A 6816-nucleotide genomic window follows, 5' to 3' on the forward strand; every position below is an offset into this window, starting at 1 on the left:
AATGTGAAAGTATATAGCAAATGACGAAGTTTAAGTCTGTCAACTGGACAAATCGTTGTAGGAGAGAAGACATTTTGCTGAAAGTATGTAAATATTCAATACTTTAGGCTACTTTGATTTGGTCAAATATTGGAATAGTTTACAAAATATTCTGTTTTCTGTAACTAAATATATTTTCAAAATATTAACCTGCAACACATGAAATTTTTGTTACATCATATAAATTCCTTGATAGTTCCAGTCCTGAAAAGGTTCTATAATCTGGAGTTGCTTTTTTCTCTCTCATTGGATCCATAAAGTTTCCTGATCAAACAAAAACATGTCACTAAATCAGTAAATGTAAATTGTGGTGGGCCAGTCCTTTCTGTGTGCTGCGTGGTTAACCCTTTGCATTTCTTTACTGTATTTTCCACTGCTGTAACCTCTGAGGGTGACTTGGCCTGTGACTATTCATCCATTCTTGTGCTTTCATTTCCATTGACTGTGAATGCACAGGGGGAGGGAATATAGTTCGGTGGGCCAGCCAGGGTCTTCCCCACGCTGCCGGACCCTTCCAAGCCATCTGCTACCAAAACTACCCCCACCCTCTCCTTCTTCTCTGGGGCTACGAACACACAAGTCCCCCTTCTCCTCCTCCTCCATCTCTCTCTTCTCCACTCCCCCTCTCTCCCTATCTCTGTTTTGGTCTAATACTAGAAGCATCTAAAAAAGGTCCCTGGCTGTAACGGTATGGCCCTTCATAGCCATATGGTGAGGGGGGAAGCCACTTTTTTTCGTGTTCTTCTTCTCTTCGTGGTCCCAGGAGTAGACGGCACATGGCATGGTCACTCGTGGGAACATAAACACAGAACGCCTCACACGATATCGATCATATTAGGACGATTGGGCAAAAGGAGGAGGGGCTGATGCTTAACCCACTGTGTATGATCAATTGATTTTTCCTCTTCTTTTTGCATTGATAGCTCTTCATCAAGGCATGAAATATTGACTTAGAGAGAGCTTTGGAAAAGAGGGTTATTTGATAAATAATAAGCTATAAACCCATGCTTACCAGTCATCAAAAAATCAATGGATTGTGTTTGCAAAACTGTAGTGAAATATCTCGACAAAGATGGTGCAAAAATTGAGTTTTGTGCATGTTGATGATCAAATAAATTAATTAATAAGTAAGAACGTAATATTTCATTTAACATATCTATCTACCTCCAAGGAGACAAACAGATAACGCCACCAGCAGGCCAAGTTACATGTCAGATCTGTGGAGAGGTAATCCCACTCATATAGGAAGAATGCATGATTTCAAGGTATTTTTGAGCAATTAAAAACACCTGTAATTAAACACGCAATTAATATTTTTGTTTATTGTCCTTACAAGGTAACATCTGAGGCAATGACATCCAGCAGATGACAGGTCCTCCTTTGAAAAAAATAAAGTTGTGAAGTTGTGAAGTCAAACAGCTATATTGATTTCAAGCATCCAGTAGGCTAAAGGCTGCTAAACACTTCAGGTTTTTGCCCCTCCTGCCACCAATAAAACTTATCTGGGCCAAGAAGAAGTTTTGATCTGTGCGTGTTGACGTCGTCCCTTGACGCTGTACTCTTTGGCTTGGAGTCGGACCATTTGTTGGCATCGATCGGTTTCATGGAGCTCCACATCTGTCGCGGTGCGTCACGGGGCGATGCGCGCGCGGCAGATGTGTTTTCATAAACATTGGCACGCGACTCGCCACGTACGGCTCCTGTCCCCTTTCCTCCCCTCGCCCCCCTCACTTACCCCCCTCCAGTGCCTCAACTCCCCCCTCCCTTCTCGTGGCACTTACACACTTATGCCGCGCGCCCCCGGCCCCATGCGTAATTGCGGCACGCTGTTGAAGCCGTCCCCACAGCACTTCTCTACTGCTGCTGCTACTGCTGGCCTTTACTTACGAATATGTTTATTTGTTTTTCTCAGAATTGTATTTTTGACGTTTTAATTAGTCAAAAATATTCATAAATGTTGAACCAGATATTTATATTGCCACTGTCCGTTCCAATATCTTATAGGGCCTATCCATCCAACCACACCGCAACATAAATTATATTTATTTTAGTCCAGTCACAGTCGCCTTGCAGGGCTAATATAATTGTTGATTTAACCAAGAGAAACTTAGAAAATCAAACAATGAAACAGACATGGCCAACAGAATACAAGCATAGCCTATAAACCAACATCCACAATCTCCATATTCATTAGCAATAGTCATTTTAACTGCCCCCATCTTAATTAAACACTACGAGCTTATGGGCTCTTGTGATGTCATCTGAACCCCAGAGTTACGCATACATGCAAATGACGAGCGCGGGGCCTGGCGGGTGGGTTTGGCGGACTGGCGGGAGGGCAGGCGGTAGCGCAAGGCACCGTGGGAAGCTCCGGGAAGCCTCGTGCAGCCCGAAGACCCCCACTCGCAGCAGCTGGCGGCGGTAATCGGATCCGGACACAAAGGGCCTGTTGAAGTGGCGTGAGCAGGTACCGAGGAGAGGCTGCGCCGCTGTGTACCCTGATGGGACCTATATCAACTGTAGTGTAATGAATGGGTGAATGAATGAATTTAAGGCCCGCTGACGCCACGCTTTTAACAAAAGAGAATGAAGGAGCGTTTGGATAAGTCAATTAATTAAGACAAAGAAGTTGGAAATGAAACATAACAATGATGAAGGAGAAGAGAAGTACCTGTGCTTTGAGATTAAATGTGAGAATGGTTTTGGTCAATATATGCTCTGAGTATATAAGTGATATAAATCAAATCAAACTGTCACCTACAAATATTTATACAATGTAATAGTGTTGTCATAGTACAAAGAAAATTAAGACTCAGTTTTGATATGAAAGAAATTGTGCCATACTGATTTCAATGTCACAGTGATATAAGAAAACATTGGACTGATGTGTTTCCTCTTCCTAACCATATAAAAGGTAGATCGCAGGTCATTATTTTACATTCTATTCATTATACACCACAATTTGGATCTGCTCAACGTCTTTATATGACCAATAGAAACAGGCCCATTGACTTCATGTTCAAAACTGCAGAACTGAAGAAGAACTGAGAGGGCCGACCTCCTTGTAGTGGAATTTTCTGTAGCAAGCTGCTAATTTTCATTAGTATGTTTTTATTGTTGAAAAATGGCTATGTGACAGGTCTAAACCTAGACTAAACCAATAGCCCCATATGTGACTGCTGAAAAATGACTACGTGACATTTTTGAACCATACATGTATGACCTGAATCTGAATTCTCTGAATAAATGCAAGTAACTGCAGAAAGTGGGCAGAGATATGGGGTAAGTGAAAATATATATTTTCTGAGGATCGAAATACACCTTTGATTAAACTAATCATTAGGGAATACTGTTACAGTATAACATAGCTAAAGCATAGTTAAAAGTTCCTAAAAGTCTATTTTACAAATGTCCCATTAACAGGGAAAAATAAATAATTTAATAACTAAACCAGGACTAAATCAAGACTAAACCAGGTGTAAACCAGGTCCAAACCAGGACTAAAACCAGGATTAAACCAGGTCTAAACCAGGACTAAATCAAGACTAAATCAAGACTAAAACAGGACTAAACCAGGTCTAAACCAGGTCTAAACCAGGTCTAAACCAGGTCTAAACCAGGTCTAAACCAGGTCTAAACCAGGTCTAAACCAGGTGTAAACCAGGTCTAAACCAGGTCTAAACCAGGTCTAAACCAATAGCCCCATATGTGACTTTTTGGCACTGTGCTACTCCACGCACCATTTCGCTTACTGCTGTTTTTGTTTTGATGCCTGTGTGAATGATGAAGCTTTGGCCCCTCCTCTCCTCCCCCACCCCTCTCTCTTTCCTCCTCTGTTTCTCTCTCTTTTTCTCTCTCCATCTCATCTCTCTCCTCTATCCTTCTCCGCCTTTTCTCTCCTTTCACCCTCTCTGTCCTCTTTCTCTCCTCTTCCCTCCCTTCCTTGTCACCCTCTCCCTTTCCTCTCTCGCTTTCCTGTTTTCCATCTCTCTTTTTACTCTCTCTGCCTTCTTTCTCTGCCCCCCCTCCCTCTCTCTCTCCCACCTCCACTATCACAGCATCTGCCCAGAACAGATGTAGGCACCTGCGTCCTGCATATGCGCACTGCCCTCCCTAAAAAACCCTTCTTTTGCCCCCCTCCCAAAAATAAGACCCCACCCCTCTTTTCAACCCAGCTAAAGCCCGGGACCCCTAAGCCAATACAATGGGCCTGGAAGCAGTAACCAAATACAAGCTATCCCCCCAGGACCTGTGCTCTGTTCTGGCCATTGTCACGAGTTATATCAAGTGGCTACACCAAACAATCTGGCTCTATGATGACTGCTCATTTGGGACATCACATAATTCAAGGGGACACAAAATTTTTAAGAAAGACAAAAATAGGGGGAGGGGTTTTGGAACAGAGGTGGCTACAGCTTGGATTGCAATAGTGGGCCTAGGAGAGGATACAATGAGTTATAGATTGCCTTGATTATGCTAAAGTCATAAATAATTTCAACTTACTTTATAGATTTCTATGTTTACAGACAAGATATTAACTGTTAACACAACATATTTAGATCATCATGTTACCTTTTATATTTTTGAAATGCTATATTCGCCGAAAACAATGTATTAGCGTGCTTTTTTAGTTTCACTTTAATTTTTGATGCTCTGAGTCTCCCCTCCCTTTGCTAAGTCACTTCCCCTTCGGAGCGCTATCGCAACAATATTTGCATGCATGTCACTTATGATCCATCCATCAATCTTCTTCCGCTTGTCCAGGGTCAGGTCTCAGAGGCAGCAGTCTAAGTGGGGACTCCCTGACTTCCCCCACCCCAGACATTTCCTCTTAATGAAACTACTGCAAATCGCATCAGGTTTTTTCAAGTTGCTATGTACAATTTTGCATCATCCCTTTGTATCATTATGGAGAACTGTCATGTGAACAGAGCATTGGACAGAATCTTACAGCTCGTACAGTAAGGAGGGCCCGTGAGAGATCGCTAAATTACTGAAACATGGATGGATGACATAGAAAACCTCATGCTTTGATAAGAAAACAACATTATAACATTGTACAAAGCTAAACAAAAACTGAACCCTAACCCTAACCGTAACCCACTTTAATAAGACATAAAAAAGCAATTAACATTCAGCATTCATTCAAACAGTTAGTCATAGAAATAAAAATACACATACACATGAAAAAAAAAGTACAATCAGTATAAATCTGGTCAATAAAGAAGTTGGCAGCACTCACACAATTCATGGTGTTGCCCAAGGACACAAATCGAGGACAGGCTAGAAATGGTGATTGTGCCAAGGAATCTTTTACACTAAACCAGGACTAGCAGAAGTAACCTGGCCTGAAACAATTCTAAACAAGTATTAAGTCTATCATAAACCTATCATAATTAATTTTAATACAGTTTGAAAAAGATCTTAAGAGTATCAAGATTTAATTTGATTCTGTTTTACACAAGGGGACTAGTGCTCAGGTAATAGCTGGTTGCCGTCTGTAGTGGCAGCAGGTGTTAGGTGGGACATTCCGTTGAAAGAGGGGCTTGTCGGAGCGGAGCGGTTTTGGGGCCAGGTTACACTTAAAAGTCCTCACTTTTGTTCCCGTTAAAGGCACGGATGTCACTTTGTTTTGGATCATTCCCGTGACAATGGACCGTCCTAATGAGATGTACTAATGTAACCAAGATACAGGGACTTAAATGAAGTGATTAAAGCAGTAAGGTCTAGACCAGGTTTAAACATATTTTTTTTGTCTATGTTTCTAATTAAAGTACACTAATCAAGACTAAACCAATATTAATGACATAATACCTAAGACTATAGAACTAATCACATGAACTATTAACATTTTTTCACTCAAGAAATGACAACAACCAAACGTTTTTAATGCTCAGTAAACTTTAGTAACAAATACTTTTTATAAAGAGTTTTTCCCCTTTCCAATAACTAAAACATAATATAATATAATGTAATTAGTAAAACTTAGATTTTAGTTTAGTCCAAATCAATTCTATTTCATGATATACACTTGCTAGTGTTGGCTGATGGAACGTCATTGAATCTTGAATAAACTACAGCCACAACCATCATAAAGACCACACCTGAAGTAATCATAAACTAACTAAGCCTGACTCGTTCTAACCTAAACCAGGATTAATGGCCGAGTTTACAGTTGGCAGGTGCAGTCCGGGATGTCCCATTGAGGGACAGGACCATTACAGGCCAGGTTACACTTAAAAGTCCTTCATTTTGTTCCCGGTAATAGCTCGGATGTTAGAGAGAAGCTTTGTTTTGTATTGTTAGGGTGATAATGAAATGAAATTCTATAAGACTTAGGGATTCAAGCGTGTCCTGTGGAATGAATATTTAATGGAACAGCGCGGGAAAGTAAAAAAACAAACACTTAAGCTAATTAAAACTTAATGCCTCAAATTAAACCAGGGCTAAAATCCAGACTAGGATTTGATCTGGAAATCAATAGAGATAAAATATTACATTTATAATGGTATTTATCTTGTACAGGACCAAAAGCTGAATTCAAAAGAATGCCAAGCCAAAACTTAAGAAAATATGCCAAACTCAAACCCAAGTTCTAACTTAAAATCAATAATAGAACTGAACCAGGTCTTAAACTGGAGATAATCAAAACCAGTATTAAACATGGAGTTAGGGCTCATTCACACTTGCACATAGACCCTGTCCAAATTGGGACTAAACTAAATTCAAAAACTAATCCTGGTCTAGACCAGGACTAAACCAGGACTAGAACAGGAC

The sequence above is a fragment of the Periophthalmus magnuspinnatus genome, chromosome 1 (assembly GCF_009829125.3).
Source record: "Periophthalmus magnuspinnatus isolate fPerMag1 chromosome 1, fPerMag1.2.pri, whole genome shotgun sequence".
Lineage (NCBI taxonomy): Eukaryota > Metazoa > Chordata > Actinopteri > Gobiiformes > Gobiidae > Periophthalmus > Periophthalmus magnuspinnatus.